Source organism: Aythya marila (genome assembly GCF_965140915.1).
Source record: "Aythya marila genome assembly, chromosome: Z".
NCBI lineage: Eukaryota > Metazoa > Chordata > Aves > Anseriformes > Anatidae > Aythya > Aythya marila.
Genome location: NC_139080.1, coordinates 37,634,609 through 37,653,254, shown reverse-complemented (window position 1 = coordinate 37,653,254; position 18,646 = coordinate 37,634,609). Strand labels below are relative to the sequence as shown.

The window sequence follows — 18,646 nt, the reverse complement described above, 5'->3', positions numbered from 1 at the left end:
AGCCAGCAGGGCTGCACTGATTGTCCCCCTGTACTATGTTCTGGTGAGGCTGCACCTCAAGTGCTGTGTTCAGTTTTGGGCCCCTCATTACAGGAAAGACATAGAGGCCCTGGGAGGTGTGCAGAGGAGGGCTATGAAGCCGGTGAAGGGCCTGGAACACAAGTCCTGTGAGGAGTGGCTGAGGGAACTGGGGTTGTTTAGTCTGGGGAAGAGGAGGCTCAGGGAAGACCTTATTGCTCTCTACAGATACCTGAAAGGAAGCTGTGGGGAGCTGGGGGTCGGCCTCTTCTCACAGATAAGTAGTGATAGGACTAGAGGGAATGGCCTCAAGTTGTGCCAAGGGGTGTTCAGGTTGGAAATGAGGAGACATTTCTTCTCAGAAAGAGCAGTCAGGCATTGCAACGGGTTGCCCAGGCAAGTGGTGGAGTCACCTTCCCGGGGGGTGTTCAAGGAAAGGTTGGACGTGGTGCTTAGGGACATGGTTTAGTGGGTGACATTGGTGGTAGGGGGTTGGTTGGACCAGCTGAACTTGGAGGTCTTTTCCAACCTTTAAGATTCCATGTTCCTAATAAACATGGCCAAATATTTGCTTTGCTATTCATTGTAGTTCAGATATTGTAAGAACATGTGTTTACATATTTGTTACTTAATGTTAATTTCCTAGCATTTTAATTTTCTTTTCTACCAACTAATAATCTTCTAATATAAAAGTTATGTAGGAACAAATTACTTCTCCATTTTTCAGTTCTGATGTGACATGTTCTGTTGAGGATATTTTGCAGTTTATCACTGCATGTTAGTGACTGTATTTTATAATGTTACATCTGTGTGTGTGTTTGTGTATGTATAGTCTTAGCATGTATAACATCTTTATAGTACAACATAAAGTCAAAAACGTGGAATATATAATGTAGGCAGTATATATGATAATGTAAATATATATGTGTATATAAATTGTGCATATATAAAAAAACATTCTTCAGTTTACTTCTGCAGGGTCTTTCTGGAATTGGGTAGGATTTACACTTTTTATATTTCCTTTCAGCCTAATATGCCTGCATATGGTTTAAATAGATACTTTTACAGGGATAAAAAGCATATGCTCTTTTCCTTTGTTTTCAAGTCTGCTCTAAGTAGCAGTATTCTTAAAGTCAAGTTGGTTTCTAGTAAAATGGAAGTGATGACAGTAAGTTTGTGAATACTTGTGGTATAGCTTTTTGAGTCTTGAATTGTGTTATGGTAGGAAATGGCGGTTGTTAAAGAAGCCTGTTTAAGTAGCATTTTCTTTCAAAATGTAAGAATGATTAAGCAGGCTTTTTTCTTCCACAGTCTTATGATGACTGTAAGAATTTGGATACATCTTGCATGATTTAAGCTTTGAATGTAGATGCTTAACAGGTTGCTTATGCTGTAGGTGTCTGTTGTTGTCCACAGGAGTGACTCTGTCTCTTGCTGCTCATCCTATTGCTGGAAGGAAACTTAGAGGATAATCTTTAAAGTGCATAGGACCTTCTTGATGAGAGAGCTTGAGAGAGCTTGGAAACAGCTTGTGAACTGCACACTGTGTGTATTTGTTGGGCAACTGAGACACTGGAATTGAAAAATACTGTTTTAAGTCACCTTTGAAGCATTAAAGAGAGCTTCGCTATGCTGTCATGAAGCCAATAAGCATCCTCTTCTGAGATGTTCTTGGCTATCAAGTAAAGTGGGCAAAGCTGTACCCTCAGTGCTTGCGAACATTGATGCTTAAGCCTTGAGTTGCTTGGCCAACAGAGTTCATGCTAGGGAAAAAGGGGAAGGGAAAGTGTTTCAGTTATCTTGCTGGCTAAGTGTGAACTGTGCAGAAAGAGCAGTGTACTCCACTATAGCATTTGCAAATGTGCAGAATTAGGCTTTCTGCTACCTTTAGTCAGTGTCCAGCAGAATGGTGAGAAACCAAAACCAATAGAAATTTGTTTCCTGCTGACGTTTGATGAAAATTTGTTCTTCAAAGCAGAGGTGGGAAGGTTAAAGCCTGTCAGGGTGTTCATTTCTAGTCTTTTTTTTTTTTTTTTTTTTTGGGTGTTGAAAGTCTACAATGGACTTATGTCCTGTGTCAAGTGCAATTTGCTTAACAATCCGCAACTTTTCTGAAATAGTACACCTCTAGATCATGAATTGGAGGATGGATTCTCAGTGGGGTATGTGGGTGGTGTTGTTTGCAAGGTGGTTTTGCCCCCTTCTCTCTCTTACCAACAAAGGAAATGAACAGGTGCTAGATATGCTTGTCTGTTTCTCTGCTGACTGATCTGCAAATTGTGTTGCCAATGCATGGAGAAGACTGGCAGTTGATCCTTGCCATCTACCTGCAAAGAAAAAACGCTAATGATAACATTAACTTTTAAAAACAATAATGAGGCCCAAATTTTGTCAAACCAGAAGACACTGAATTGATATTACCTTAATGTGTTCTTAATAACTAGTGAAACAAAACTGAGATGTGCATTCATCTACAAAGTGATATATCATGGGGAGAAAAATAACCAAGCTTGTGAAAAGTTCACATCTTCAAACTTTCTCTCTTTTCTTTTAACAGACATCCTGATAAAATGTAAATATTGTTGTAGGCAGTCTACAATTAGCTGCTACATGGTATTGTAACCATGTTTTTAGTTGTAAAGAAAGCTCAAAAACTATTTTTTTCTATTTGTTCATGATTTAGGCCTTCTTCTTCCAGCACACTTCTAATGCTGTTACTACTGCTCTCCTCCTAATTTTTCTGAATCCAAGCATTTTTTATGCCATAAGCTTGCTGTAACTATTCTTTCTTCCTGATCACAACAATTTTTTTTTTCAGGTGAATATTATTATTACAGGTCATTCTGTGTTCTAAACGAATCTCAAAAATCACACTGCTAGCTAATGGGCAACAGTAAGCTGTCACATGCTACGTGGTTTCTATCATTTTAACAGTGTATGATTCTTAACTACCTGTCTCACTGTTTGGGGTTCATTCTAAGTACATAACTATTACAAAATTCTTTAAATTGGAAAATCAGATTAATGGTATCCTGTATATATTGCATGATTTTTCCACCTAGAAAAAAATAATGCATGAGTACTCATTAAAGGTTTTATGGACCATTAGATCTTAATATAAAAAAAATAAATAAAACCTCTTCTGCAACACTCATCTCATAAACTCCATAATAGGAAAGTTTTGCTGGTCTCTTCATTGCTGCTCTCATCTACTGCATGAGAAGTAGTAACCCAACTGAGCCTCACATCCCAAGAGCTGATGAGGTAGAAATGGATATTTGAAAAATCAGGATAAGAGGGAAGAATTGGTAAGGTATCTGTTCTCATACTTACTCAGCAGAGTTAACAAATACACATACAGTAGTGGGAAGAGTTTCTGATAGTATTTTTGGAGCCATTCTCTATCACACAAATGTTTACAAGAGTCTGAAGGAGAGAAATCGCAATTCTGCAAAGTCCCGGTACAAAACAGGGTGATTCAATCAGCTGTCATTTGTAAATTCAAGTGGTTCTGAATAGTTGAGAATGCACCCTATTTTTGGCACTCTGATTTCTTCCAAAACAAAGTCAAAACAAGCAATAGCAACTGTAATGGTGCTTTTAAATCTTAAAACTTAGCTTTTAAACAGCTGATCCTTGCAGCAGTGTGGTTCATGTGTAATTTTGGTTTTGGAGTTGGGGGATAAGGAAAGTGGCAGGAGTATTATATTTCTGTAGAGGAAGTAAGGATGTCAGAGAATCTGCACTTCCATGATTAGAGGGATCTTTTTGTCCTGTGAGTTCCTGACTATCTGACTAAAATGAAGAATCTCTTCCCATAGGAGATGGACCCATTTCTTAGCTGAAGATGCAAGTGTTGATGACCTAGTAGGTGAGAATATCTTGCTGATGGGAAGTGTCACGTGTAAGACTATCTTTACATTTACAACTAATTTAAGCATTTGAGTAGTTTCCTGTTAGACACCTCTGAACTGTGGAGTGCCAGGAGGGTGGTGGTTTCCTCTTGTTGCCTTAGGATAGGTCTTGCTGATCACATTCTATGTGGATACTTCTGCAGCTGTTGCAGTTAAGGTGACATCTTTGTTCAGGTTGTGACATAGGTACCTCCACTTGCTTTTTATTTATTTGTTTGGTTTTTTTGTTTGTTTATTTATTTTTAATAGGGCCTACTTCTGCAAGCTGCTAGGCATAGGAGTAATTTTATTTTCATGATTTTATAAATCAAAGCTGAGTAAAATGGCTGCAGTTTGACTGGCTCCTTCACCATTGTTTGTCTCATCCTGTGATTTCATACAAGGAAACACTCTGTGTTGATGTTGATGCAAGTAATCCAAACTAAGACCAGAGTGATGCAGGAATTAGGGAAGACATACTTCAGAAACAATATCCTCTTATGTTTGATCCACCTCTTGCGATGCTTAACCTTGCTCCTAATTATTTTATAAACATTGTCCAGAGAGACACCTCAAAGGAGTGGGTGTGAACAGCTCATCATTCACTTAGTCAGTCTTGGCATAAGTCATTGCACCTCTACTGATATTACAGGCCTGTGGAAATAATGTTGCATGGTGCCAAGTGATAGGAGAAAACTATATTGAGGCAGTGTGCAGTGACAAAGTTGAGTGTAAGAATGTAGTGGTGAAGCTTGCTGATAGAAGATCACACACACTACAGTTAAAATGATGTTGTTTTAACTTGGACTTGGACAGTTCTTTAACTCATATCTCAAATATAACACTGATAAAATGGTGCATTCTGTAAAAAGCCTACTCAGAGTATATTTATGGACTATCTTCAAGTTCAAAAATATTAACAAATTTAATTTGACACACAGTGTTTGGGATGGCAAAGAAAATCATGATGGATTTTTCCTCTTCTTATCAAATATATGTTCTCCTGGTAAGAATTATAACAACTAGGTACGAAATAGGAAAAAGAAATGTATTTCAAGTTATTCTGAGAGCATTAAGACTGTTTGGTGGTGCTATCTAGAGATTGTTTTTGTGAGAGTAGGTAGTCAATACCCTTCAAACCAGAAATTTTCTAGTAGGAGTGTAGCTCAGTTGAAATGACAATAAAGTCCAGATTTTGAATAGGAAATGGTATTACGAAAAATAGCCTTTTAACAATTTCAGCAAACACATGAAGTAATGAGCCTGATGAATGATGTATTTATAGCTAGTTTGCAAGTACAGCATAGCACAGAACTTTTGCAAAACAAATACGGGTTCAAGCATGTCAGGTTTACCTCTTGCTCCTTTCATTGCTCCCTTTAGCTCAGAGGTTCCTTTTGTAACCAACAAATTATCCTGCACTGAGAATATGCAAGTGAAGACTCTCCTCTGCATACAGATGTTACTTTCTGCTATAGCACATTGTGCAAACTGACGTCCAGTTCTTTGTGTTTTGCATGGCAAAACATCATTTGGAAGGCCATCACAAATGTGGGCAGTAAAGAAACTGTGTGGTACAAGCTTTTAAAGCACACATTACCTGCATCTTCTATTAGACACCAATGCATTTGAAATAACAGTGCAGTGTTGTCCTCTATTGACAGTATGCACTGTAAAAAGTAGAAATAGTGTTTAATATCTTGCTGAACTCTTGCATACATTTATTTCTTTTTGTAAAGCTTACATCTGGCTGACAACCTAGAGAATTAAAGCACTCTTTTGCTCTGATTGCATGGTGCCAGAATTCTTCTTATGATTGCTTCTGTCTTAGCCAAAATTATACATGTGGATAATAGTTTATATTGATCCATCTGCAAATAGATCTCTACTTGACATGTTCCTCACTGAGATACTTCAGACTTTGCAGTGGCTCACATATATATAAATGTATTACTATTAATGAAGAAACGACAGCAAGAAAGGGTAAGTGTTTGTCTTCAAGCCAGTTATGCTCAGGTGTCTACCAGAGGAAGATGAGAAAGCTTGATAACCAGCAGGGATGTGAAACATTAGTAAAGACTTGTGACTTTTCAGGAGAGGTGTGTAAAACTCTGATTTTCTCTGACTTGGCTGTTTGAAACTGCAGCCATTTTCAAAAAACAGAAACTGTGCCTGAAATGAAAAATCCTATTGAAGAGTTTGAGAACACAATGTCATGCACCAATGTGCACTATTAAAGGTTACAAACATCACATCTGACACAGGTATACCAGCTGCAGGTTACCAAGTCGTAGAGGAAATGAATGAAAAAAAAAGTGCATGTGTGTGTGACTTTTTGCTGAATGTGAAGGCTAAATTTCTCTCTGCAGTTTGTGGTCCACCTAATAACAGTTTAGTTAATATTTGAATGAGATGAAGCCAAGGAGGCACAATCCTTTCACAGTAGCTCAGTATGAGCAGAAGAGATCTAATATAGCACACTGCTCATGTCTGCTGAGCAGTAACAGGCTTTTGCACAAGCTGATGCTGGTGCTTTTGCACAGGCTTCTCCAATGGCCCTCTGCAAATAGGCTTCTGCAAGCTTTTCTGCAACTCAGGAGTGAGTTGGAGCAGTTTCTTCTGCAAAACTACTGCATTTTGAGCTTGGTTGGTTGTTTTGTGTTGTTCTGCCTCTTTCGTCTTGACTGTGGATCAAAGCCATTTTGTAGAGATAGTAATCACCTGACAGCAGGCAAACCAGATAGGACTGAGCATCTCAAAGCCTATTCTGTGAGCTAATTGTATATATCTGTGCTTCACAATGAACTGAACTTTATGCATGTTGCGACAAAAATACCTGTATCATCATGGGAATAAAATCAAATTTTCTTTGCTGTTTTCCCTGCACCATAACTCTGTGCTAAAAGATACTTACTGATTTTTTCTTTTTTTCTCCTCCCCTGAGTATTCTTTCTGACTACACAAAGTTAATGGCACTGCATGTCTGCTTATAGTAGAGCAAAGTAGAAAGCCTTTCCTATCTGTGTATTTCATATCCACAGCGTGGATAGGAAGACATCCATGTGTATTTCCCTTCTACTCTGGCTTTCTTGCACTTCAGCCATCTTTCCTTCCCATTCCTCTTTTACTCCCAGTTCAACATTGCAGAGTCTCTTACTGAGTATTGCCCTGCCCTTTTCACCTTTTTTTTTTTTTTTTCTCTTTTTTTCCTTTCTTGTTCCCTATCCCAAATTGCTCATTGTTCACTTGCATCCTTCTTGTCTGTCCTTTGCTTGGAATCTTCAAAATGAAACAAAGTAGGTTCCTCAGCTGTTTTTTTTTTGTTTGTTTGTTTGTTTGTTTTTTCGTCTTCTTCATGCTGTGAGGACACGAACACAGCACAGGAAATGAGTAAGGTGAAGGCAGGCACGGAACAACAGAGTTTCAGTAGCCTTGGTTGCTTTCTGAGCAAAGAAGGGTGGATGGTTGACTCCCTTGTTAAGATAAATCACATACAGGTATGAAATACCTGTATCAATTCCTCTGCCATCCACCCACCCTGACACATGTCAGCTCTAGGAAGCTTGGAAGCTCTTTGTTGAGCAGTGTCTTTGTGCTCCACAACCCTTGGGAGGTGTAGAAGGAGCTCCTTCTGTACCTTCATCTGGAGCTGCCTGCCCCTGTGGTGCAAGAGGCTGTTCACGCGCAGGCAGGTGTACCGACAGAGGCAAATTGTTTAGTAGAGCAAGTAATCATAGGTTATTTAATTAGACAAGCTCATTACTTTACCCAAATTGTGGAAGTAATAAATAAACTTCCAAGTGTAGAATCAACTTAAAAGCATGCAGTGCTTCTGTCTGTCTGTGAGGGGACAGGGGTTTGCCATCAGCTGCTGGGCTAAGGCTGTGTGTCTCTGTCCTTCCTAGCCTCACTTAGCATCTCTCCAGCAACTCTTTCATCCTTAAACCAAAATGTAAGCTTGGTTCTGTGTCTCTAAACGAACTCATGTCTCTCTAAACCAGTGCTTTCTGCTGAAAGCTATTTGCTTTGAAGGGAGGTATGGATAGTGTCAAGTTTTTCTGGCTTCTATACCAGACCAGTGATGACGCTGCTAGTTAACAGCAGCTTTTTTGTGGTCTAGCACTTTCAGTATGGTTTTGTGAGGGCTCTTAGTGCCTTGCCTTCCTCTCTATGTGTCACTTTCACATGTGCATATACTAACTTGCACACACGCACAAACACACCAGATAAATCTTCAGTAAAGAGTTTTAGCCAATCTCTTGAACTAATGGCTTTTTTATATATTTTTTTAACAAATGTTTGGATAACCCTGTGCTTTGCAGGAAAACTGTTCACACTGCCATCACCATTTTTTTAACCTGCTGTGCCTGCTTCTGCAGTGAGGGGCCATTGCTGTCTGTTTTATGCCCATTCTTGCTGCCAGAATGGTAGGCAGGGTTAAGCATGTAATGTCATCTGGTTTGCTTTTATTTGTCTCCGTTTTCTTTATTCCCCAGTTTGGTGGTCCTTAGCAAATTGTTCAGGTCTGCAGTACAATGATCTTAAAAAAGTGCAAGCAAACTGAAATCCAAAGTCTTAAGTTGCAAAAGCTTAGCTAGACTAATGAGACAGATACTAATGACCATCCCTTTCCACTTACCTAGCTTATCAGGCTGCTTTCCCCTATACACAAATATCAGAGGTTTAGGGGGTAGTAAGTGCACACTGGCAACAGCTACTATTAAGAGTCAATTTTCTATAAATACATGCAAAACTGCTTAGCATATTGATTTATATCACCTTGAACTAAAAAAAAATAACAATCCAGTAACAAATTCTATGCTTAAAATCGGTATTTAATTTATTTAATTAGGCATTCCAGCTGATAATGTCAAGTAAGACATACCAGAAACTGGAGTATTGTATTAATGAGATCATAAGATCACTTTGTACCTATGAAGAACCAATTGATTTGGTTGATCTTTTTTTTTTTTTCCACTTTATGGAAATCATAAATGTTCATAGCCAGTGACTATATTTTATCTTGCTGGGATCTCGATCTCTTTTTAGTTAATGATTCTTAAAAGGATATGGATCAGGCAAAAAGGGATGGAGTTCTGATAGTGTGATTGATGCTTTTTTTTTCTTTCTAAATGCTGAAAGATCTATTTTTACCTTTTGAAAGCTGTGGTGAGGGTTATTAACTGACTTACAGATAGCAGTGTATGTCTTTTCTTACCTATTCATGATGATGCATTGAGAGGTGCAATTAGTCCTTCAGAGGGCTTCTGTGTAAAGCAAAAAAAAATCTTATTCAGACCTCTCAAGAAGTCAGAGACCTCTTTCATTTGTGGGAAAATTTGTACACATTCTCCTTAGGAAAATCTGACAGGTTCTGGCCTGATCTTGTTAAAATTCAGTAGTGTCAGGCTACAAAGTGCTTGTACCACTTGTACATGTGGCCACTGGAGAGCTGTCTCATTTTTGTATTAAATCCCACTCTCCCTGTTTTTGCTATCTCCCATGTGCTATTAAAATACTAATTTATGTGAAGATGTGTCCTTTGCTAATTGTTATAGTTTAATATTTTGAATTTTCCCATAATATGAAAAAATGCAACAATGCAGCTAGGCAGTTGCAGGAAAGGAGATGATGGTGGTGTCTTACATATCATTTATGAACTTTTTTTTTCTTATACAAAAATGCTCATATTAGTGTAATTATTGTAGGGTAATAACTTGACTTCATATTCTTGCTGACAAAAATGTTCAGAGTCAGGATTTTCAGTTTGTGTTGGTGTCCTGGTTTTGTCTGGGATAGAGTTAATTTTCCTCGTAGTAGCTGGTATGGTGCTGTGTTTTGGGTTTAGGATGAGAATAATGCTGGTAACACACAGATGCTTTAGTTGCTGCGAAGCAGTGCTCACACAGAGCCAAGGCCTTTTCAGCTCCTCATGCTGCCCTGCCAGCGAGGAGGCTGGGGGTGCTTCAGGAGATGGGGGGGGACACAGCCAGGACAGCTGGCCCAGATGAACCAAAGTGATGTCCCATAGCATATGATGTCAGGCTGAACAATAAATTGGGCTGGCTGGAGAGGGGAGAGGACACGCTGCTCGAGCACAGGCTGGGCACTGGTGAGCAGTGTGTGGTGAGCAATTGCATTGTGCCTCACTTGCTTTGTACATTCTTTATATTATTAATGTTTATTATTATTATTATTATTATTGTTGTTGTTGTTATTATCATCCCTCCCTTTTCTGTGCTGTTAAACTGCCTTTATCTCAACCCAAAAGTTTTTACCTTTTTTTGTTTCTTATTCTCTCCCCCATCTTACTTTGGGGGAGCAGGGAGTGAGTAAATGGCTTTGTGGTGCTGAGCTGCCTGCGGGGTTAAGCCACAACATTTGGCAAGCGAAGGACTGTTGGAAAACAGTCCCCTTATATCACTTGGCTGTAAATAACTATTTAAAATGTTTATTTGAAAATGTTTGTATTGCCATTTAAAAATTCTGTGGCTGTGTTTCCATACCTTAAAAGAGCTCTGTGTATTTCTTGCCAAAGTATACCATGTTTCTTAACGTCAGTAGGTTGCATATGTACACTAATGTGTTATTGTTTCTTAAAGTACATTACAAGTGTATTTGTAATTTCAGAGGAGTGCCAAATCTCAGCATACTGTCAGGCGGCTGTCAGGAAAAATGTAGTCAGTTGCTCTTTCTGGTCTGCCAATGTAAGTCAGACTGACTAAGAGAACAAAAGTACACAGTTCCTTATAGTGTTGTTATATCTTAAGTATTTGTAAGTATTAATAGGTAGTAGATAGTAGTAACCTTTACATTTAAAGCAGTTATGTGGTCATTGTGTGGCATAACATTAAAAAAAAAAAAAAAAGCAGTTGTTTTTCTGCACTTAATGGTGTAGATCTGCTCCAATGGATGTAAAACTTGAGTCTCAGTTTGATGACAACTAGACAGCAGCCATGAAAAATAGCAGCTATTTCCATGTATGCTGAGTAATTCTTTCTTTAATTGTTTTCAGGATTTGATTTTACTGATTTTTTGATTACTCATTTTATTATTATTGTTGCCTCTTACCTGAGGCAGCTTCTCAGATTATTTTTTTCTCCCTTGAAGTTTTCTCTGTAGTTTAAAACGAAATGCTCAAGAAGGCCCATTTAAAAGAAAAAGGCTCCAGCTTTATATTTTATAAATTATTTCATAAAATAGGATCTATCTTCTCCCTTTCCATATGTTTTTTATATGTTTCTCAATGGTCTCTGAGCAACTTCTGCTCCATAGGAAACTGAGAACACTTGATCTAATCAAAGGAATTTCAGTGATGTAGCAGTTGTTCTGTACTGAAAATGGTACAAGAGGCTGGATTTTTTTTTTTAATTATTATTATTTTTTACTGTTTTCTGAGAATATAGTCGGCTTTCTTTTAATTTCTAACTAAAATTAAATTGGGGAGTCCAGGGGAAATTTCTGCTAATTCAGTCATAAATTTCCTGAGAGAAAACAGTGTTTTTTTAATTAGTCATAATGAAATGTATTGTTCCACAGAGTAACTTAACGATGAGTGTCTCTCATCTGAATTTAGATGTAATTTTCAAACTTGGCGCTTACATCAGTCTTCTATATCCATTCTTGAACAACTCTGGGTTTCAGGCAGGCTAGACACCTGTGTAAATACGTTCAGGAACCTAAGCTTAGACGTGTTATTGCAGATCTTTCCTCTAAATTAATTTTTACCTTTGTTGTGGTGCTGCCGTGCAGCCTCTTGAATGCTGATTTTAGCACTACTTTCATCTATCCCAGGCTTTCTTCCCAGTTTTGTCACAAGTGGAAGTGCAGTTATGAGATTGTATTAAAGTATGTAAGTGATTGAAATAATTGAGACAATGGATCTCTTGTTCGGCATGGACCAAGAGCATGTGACCTGTTGCGTCACATTCCTCATCATTTTCCCAGTTTCTTGTTATCTTGTGGGAGTTCATGTGAGAACTGTGCTTGCAATTGTAAGGAGTTCCATTATGATTATTGTTCTCTGATAGCTTACATTCTTGTTACTTTAATTTTCTAGGTGAGTTTTTCTGAGGCCTGGGGAGCACTGGTGCTATAATAAGGAAGCTAGTAAATGCACATTGGGAGGGCAGGAAGATAGGAACACCAAATGTGACTGTTACAGATCTACAGCCTAAATGTTATGTGGTGATGCTAGGAGGGACCATGAAAAGGTATTAAGACCTTTCCCTTCCTTCGGCAGTACCAACTACATTTAAAATATTTGTCTAATCCATTCTAAAATTTCAAACACTACCACTGCATCCTCCAAGGCAATCTGTTCCATATTTCAACTATCTTTTGCAGCTGTATGCATGCGCCCTCATATAGAGATTAAAACAGGATAAAGACTTGCATTTCTTAGATAATGTGGCTTCCGAAAAGCTAAGCTTAGCTAACACTCAGTTAAAGATGTATATAAAAAAAAAGATAAGCTTGCAGGAACCAGGTGAGAATACGTAGGTAACTTGAAGATCACAATAATGCACTTCAACATCAATACCAGGTTTCCACAGCATTTACTTCTGCAAATTATTAGGATTGATTATGTGGTAATGTGCTAAAAGACTGAGTAATTCCCAGAGGCATTTCACTTTCAAGTTGTGACTAACCTGTGGAAAACTGATGAACAAATTATGCAGCCTGTATTACCGCATGCTAATTTTTTTAACCACGGCTTTTACATGTTGTCTGCCAACAATCTTTTTGGGAATGTTCGTGATAGATAAGCAATTAATTTCTATTACCTTTCTTCATTATATGTTTCTGTATGTGGTTATGTTTGCACAGTAATTTTGAGTTGGTGAAGAAAAATGTTACGTCTGACATTTTGCTGAGGTCAGGGTGAGTGGAGAAGAGATAAACGTCTTGAAATAGAGCATTACAACTGACATGAATTTCTCGATCTTTTATGCATGTTTCTCATTATAGTGATTTGTTATTGGTCCTGAGAAAAGGATTGTTCCCTTCCTCTTTCATCAACTTGTGATTAGCTATCATGTCTCTCCTCAGTCTTTTTTCTTTCTTGTTTAGACTGAATTCCAGTTCTTTTACACCTTCCTACATAGTTCATTTTCTAAATCTCTAGCCATTTTCATTCTTACCTTGATGATCTCCAATTTACTCTAGCTTTCCTAAAACACAGTACTTAAAACTGGGCACAGTATTCCAGCTGAACCTTACTGGTGCTGTGGAAGAGCTTCACCTTGACCACCTTTTCTAGCAAGCTTTGAGAATGTTTCGTGAGATACTGTTGAAAACGTGACTGAAGCCTTATTGTTGCCTACACTTCAGATCCACTGAACACTCTGCATGATAACTTGAAAGAGAAGGAGGCAGTGTTGTACTCAATTTGTTCTGGTTCTCCCCATGTTTGTTAGTTATCAGCTGATCTTCAATGTGTCTCCTGTTTCTGGGACTTCCTTGTTAAAACTTGAAAGTTCCTGTGGCATCTCTAGCATGAGTACTTACCCCATTGTGGTTTCTGATAGCTTGCAACCATTTACCATGCCCAAAGTCTGTGAAGTATTTACAAAGGTGTACTGTGTATTTTGAAGTCCAGTGGCGTCAGTGATAGCTGACTTTTTGAGAAAAACTCTGTCTTGTGTCTCAAAAATTATTGGCTGCATTTATTTATTTCTTCTTTCATTTCTGGTTGTCTGTGTCTCATTCCATGCTTTTTGCCGTTGGTCTTCTGCCTTCACTCTACGCTGTGTATGTTTATCCTTAGGCATTTGACCTGTTCTCCATTTTTTGTACAACTCCTTCTGGAGTTTGAGGTCAAAAAGGTGGATGGCTTGACCGAACTCCTCTTTCACAGATATTTTCCACCCAGCAAGCTGGGATTGCTTGCATGGGTGCTTGTGTCATTCCTTTAGAAAATAAGTAATGCTTCAATTGATCTCCTTTTTCCCTTGAATGCGACATCATTCCTGTTGGATCTCACTTCCCAATTATTTGAGTGATACTGCTTGACTTGCTTTCCCTCCAAACATCACAGCCACAAGCATGTGATCCCTGCCATTCAATTTTCCATGTACTGCCAATGTCAAATGTAGAAGAATTTTTTCTCTGATTGTGTTCTTTGCTTTGTTAATCAATCACTTGTCCTAGCATCCTGGAGTAATTAGTTGGAGAGTATGCACTTACGTGGTAATGTTATTTCAAAATAATGCAGTGTCAGTTATGTGCTAATAGCATTAGGACCATTGTCATATTGAAGTTCCCAAAATAATGGAGCAGAGCTCTGACTCTAGGCTTTGAGATACTTCTACCTTGACACTGCACTTGGCTGTTAAAAAGGCTGCTAATCTCCTAAATGTTATTGTTGGAATATGAAATCTCAATTATTGAAACATGAGTACAAATTGGGAACCCTTCTTTGGCAATGTACAAATACACCTTTCTATTTTGTGTGCTTTTGGTCTGTTACAAAATAATGAGAAATTAATGAGGCCATTCCACTCTAAACGGGGGCCTTGTTAGCAATTTCTGCAAAATACACAGTGTGACGTCAGTTATATTAGGGATCAAATGTTTGTTCTTTCTGATTGCTGGTCTAGTATCAGTGATTTGGAAAAGTCCCATAGTTCTTAATGCATGAACACCACTTACTATGCTGTAGAAAGTTTGCTCTGCTTTTACAGGTCATGTTTGGAAAGATATAAGAGATACTTCAGTGCTTCTGGGAAGAGTGAAGACATGGCGTCGGGGGAATGAAATGGATTTAAGACTTAGAATGAAGATCTGAATATGATAATTTGTGGAGAAAAAAAATAATAATTCTAGAGGGTTTTCACGTTATCCATGAGATGCAGAATTTCAAACAAGTTACAAATGGAAAGAGGCATGCTTTGTTGTAGGAGCACCGTAAGCTTTTTCTAAGGATTTGTAAACTGTGTTTACTTTCACAAATTTTAAGTTTTATTTCCATTCTTTTAAGCAAGTTTCCATGAAAAACCGCAGCAGATTATTTTCAGAACGAATAATGTGATTTGTTGTGAAAAAACAGAATATGCAGCTATAACCTGTGATGTTGTGGTCTGTGATTCTCTGGTTATTGCACTTGTAGGCTGTTTTGCACCAGAGAACAGCTTAATGTGCAATTAGTACCACCTTAAGTGCATGAGGGCCAGGCTTTTGTAAACTGTCAAATCTCCCAGATAATTAAACTCTATTATGAGTATTTGTAAACTTGGATGGGGTGATATTTGCTGATAAACACCTTTTAATGTGTGTTCCCTTTCTGAAAGCTACAGGGGGATAGTTGATGTGATACTTCTTACAGTGAATCAAAGAATTACAATAGAAACATACATGTATATAGCTTTAAAACTCAAATTACTCAGATAAATCTCAAATTCAGCCTGCAAACTAAGATTGTTTCTCCTATTTGCTACATTTTTCTTTCCTGTCTGCTTTAATTCAAATGCTATCCTATGTTCCTGGAAATGGGGGTTGCCGAGAGAATCAAATGGTATCAGAATCTCAGCACTGTGCTTGGGTTAGTTACTGTGAGCCTAAAAATCTGACAGGCCATTGAAATTAGTGTGTGGTATTAAACTACGTAAACAAAGGTGGCGTGAACAGGTGAGATAGTTTAACTATGTGAACAATCTGAATCACAGGGTTATGATGCTTTTTGCTTGTGTTTTTCTCTGTAGCCTTTGTGCTGCCCTCTCATTATTATGCAGACCATGAGAAGAAACATTTTTTTTTCCCGTTTTACTTCAGATACGCATTTAATCATTTGCTTTTTGTGTTATATGTGTGTCCCTCTAATTTTTTCAGGCAAGATAGAAAAAGTAATTAGAAAGATTTATAGGTTACCCAGGGCTTGAAACTGCAGAAAATAAGCTAGGCTGTTTTAGGAATAATTCCATTTTTGGGGGGAAGGAGGGGTGTAGGAAGAATTTTTCTTTTTCTTTTTCTTTTTTTTTTTTGTTTGTTTGTTTTTTTTGTTTTTTTATGAAAAGGGAAACCTTTTCCAGTTTTCACTAATGCACAAACCTTTACAGTACTATCACAAATTTCACCCCAAAGTTTTGACTTCTAATCACACTTAAAAGTGCCATAACCAGTCTAGCACTAGGAGGTAGACTTGCCAGGATAAGACCTAACCATTGTTTTTTAGCTCCTTTCCTACCCTCTTTCACAATTCATACAATATTTTTTTCTGACACATGTTTAGCAGGGTATATCAGTGGTATATATGATGCAGTAAAAATTTCCGTCTACTTTCACGGCTGGTGTCTGGAAAGACAAAAGATCCTTCAGTGCTTCTGGGAAGAGCTGAAGTCATGGCAGCTGGCAATAGAGATTAAAAACAGGCTTTAGAATCAGATAAGTGTGCAACTATGACTGAAGTTCTGAATCTGATAACTGAAAGAGGAAAATAGAGCTTTTCAGAATTAAAACATCAGAACTTCTAATGATTGTCATGTGCATTGAAGTGTGTAAACACTGACTTAATTCTCAGGATATATTGGTTTGTAAATACCAGCTTTGGTATATGTCAGGTATGTGGACATGCAAGAATGTTTGATCTTAGATGGCTACATGAATGTAACCATAAGCTATAAGGAAGCTAAGAAGGCTATAAGGAATTGAGTCCAATTCACAGACTACTGTCTGGGATACTGTCAAAACAAAACAAAAGAAAAAAAGAGAGAAACAAACAAACAAACAAATATTATTTTTATATATTTTATATCGAAGTGGCCACATGAACAACCTATTTTTTTCCTTAAGAGCTATGCAACTGTCCTGCTGTTCATGTGCAAATAATGTTAACTGAAATTAAAATAAGACTGTCTTGGAGATGAGGTTAACTTGTTATGACCCTTGAGAAAACTATAGTATGTTTCTTTTATTACCTCTTCTCTTATTCTCTACATGACACCAAATTATGCTTCCTTTCTCTTATTTACATCTGCTTATTGGCACAATGCTAGCATTGCTTGCAGGTTCTTGCACTACCATGAATTGTCCATTCACCTTGGAACAGAGGCAATTAAATCATGAAAATTATAGTTAGCAGTATCATAAAGCTTGAAGAAAAACTCTGGAAAGGAGGTAGCATGTAATTTCTTCCTGGGAATTGTATTAATTTTGACAAGTTCTAACAATTTAGGTAACACTTTTCACCTCATTTTAAATATTCAGCTACCTCCTGAGTGTTCTGAAAATAGCACAACATGAAAAACCTCCGAGGTCCCCTCTTCAATTCCTGTTCCTAGGGACATCCAGAAGCACACTGATATTTTTAACTTAAATTCCTATGGAAACAAGATGTATGCATGAAAGTTGTACGTGTGTCAGAGGATGTTTTGTGCATCCTGAGTCTCTTCCTTTACCAATAATCTTAAAAATAATCTTAGTCTTCAAATTCTACTGCAGAGGGAAGGGGAAAGCTGTTGTCAGCTCTAATTGACCAGCAACAAAATCTTACAGTGGCACAGCATTGCAGCAAGTTTCATGGAAAAATAGGCAAGTTGAGATGACACCTAACAGGGAATACTGCTACTGATGTACATACTGTATTAGTTACGAGAGAATCCAGACAGGAGGGAGGCTTTGTAATTGCATTATTTGTGGGAGTAGGTTGTTCAGTGCTAAATAAGGCATGAGCTCCAGTCTTAGTCACCCCTAGTCCCAAGCTAAGAGAGTTAGCTTTATTAGTGTTGTTTGCTCTTGGAGTTTCCTCTTTTTTTCATTCTTTTTTGTTTCTTGTGGTGGTGTGAGAATATGGTAGTTAATGAAAGTCTTTTATCCAGGTTCTGCTATCTTTCTAAACTTCCAAGCTGTGATCACACTGCCTACTAGATGTCAGTTTCTGAAACAGAGAGATAATAGAGGAATGAAAAAGCTTTAGGCAGCTGTATATATTATGCCTGTTGTCTGGTCAATTAATCTTACTTTTAAAAACTCAAGAGGGTTTGGTAAAGGAAAAGAAGAGTGAAAAAGGTTTGAAAGTGGAAAGTGCAGTATGAGGAGACAGGAGTACGGTACAGTGCTGTTTGCTGTCTGTTTGCCAGGGGCAGTGAGAGAGGGAATCAGTGCATCTCAAGAGGAAAGCACCTAAAAAGACAGTAGCTTTTCATTAATGAGTAAGTCTTGGTGGATTTCCTCCTCTGTGGAGCACTTTTGGTTTGGAAATTTTTCTGCTTCCTACATCATTGCATGACAAAGATTTCCAGTTTCACACTGTACCTGAAACCTGGCAGCATTTTGACTCTGCCCCATGTGGCTTGAAGTATTTTTCCAGATAGATATGCAAGTCTTTATTGAATTGAGGACTGGACTTGACAAGCTGCTTCACAGCTACCACCACGAGAAAAAGTATGACTGGGCAAATGTTACGAGTAAAAGTGAGTTTTGTGGTAAATGAAATGGTTGTGATATTCCTAATTGTGTTAAGAGATGCTGCCTTAAAGCCATAGTAGAAGAGGGATGAAAGCTAGCAAAGTATTAACTGTGGTAATGATTACTCTCCTTAATAGAATTCACTACAAATGCTGCTTACAGATGTAGACATGCCTGACAAAATCTTTATACATTGTTTTGGCAAGCTGCCATAGTCAAAAATGCAATCTTAAGTTAAAAACTTGCAGTTGCTAAGGGTGAATAAAACAATGATTCTTATCTCCATTTTTGGTCTGATGTTGACTTAGTATCTTTGTAATGAATACAATACA

The 18,646-nt window shown here is 37.9% G+C and overlaps 1 protein-coding gene across 8 annotated transcripts in view; it reads left to right on the top strand.

Annotated features, from left to right (window-relative positions):
* Nucleotides 1–18,646, top strand: part of PIP5K1B (phosphatidylinositol-4-phosphate 5-kinase type 1 beta) — a 109,611-nt gene that overhangs the window by 13,395 nt on the left and 77,570 nt on the right. Inside the window, exon 1 of one of the 8 annotated variants that reach the window (XM_082783073.1) lies at nt 3,874–3,889. The exons of the other annotated variants lie outside the window; for them this stretch is intronic. The gene's annotated coding sequence lies outside the window, so the exon portion shown is untranslated. Of the gene's footprint in view, nt 1–3,873; nt 3,890–18,646 lie in introns of those variants that run through there. 8 annotated transcript variants of the gene reach the window in all.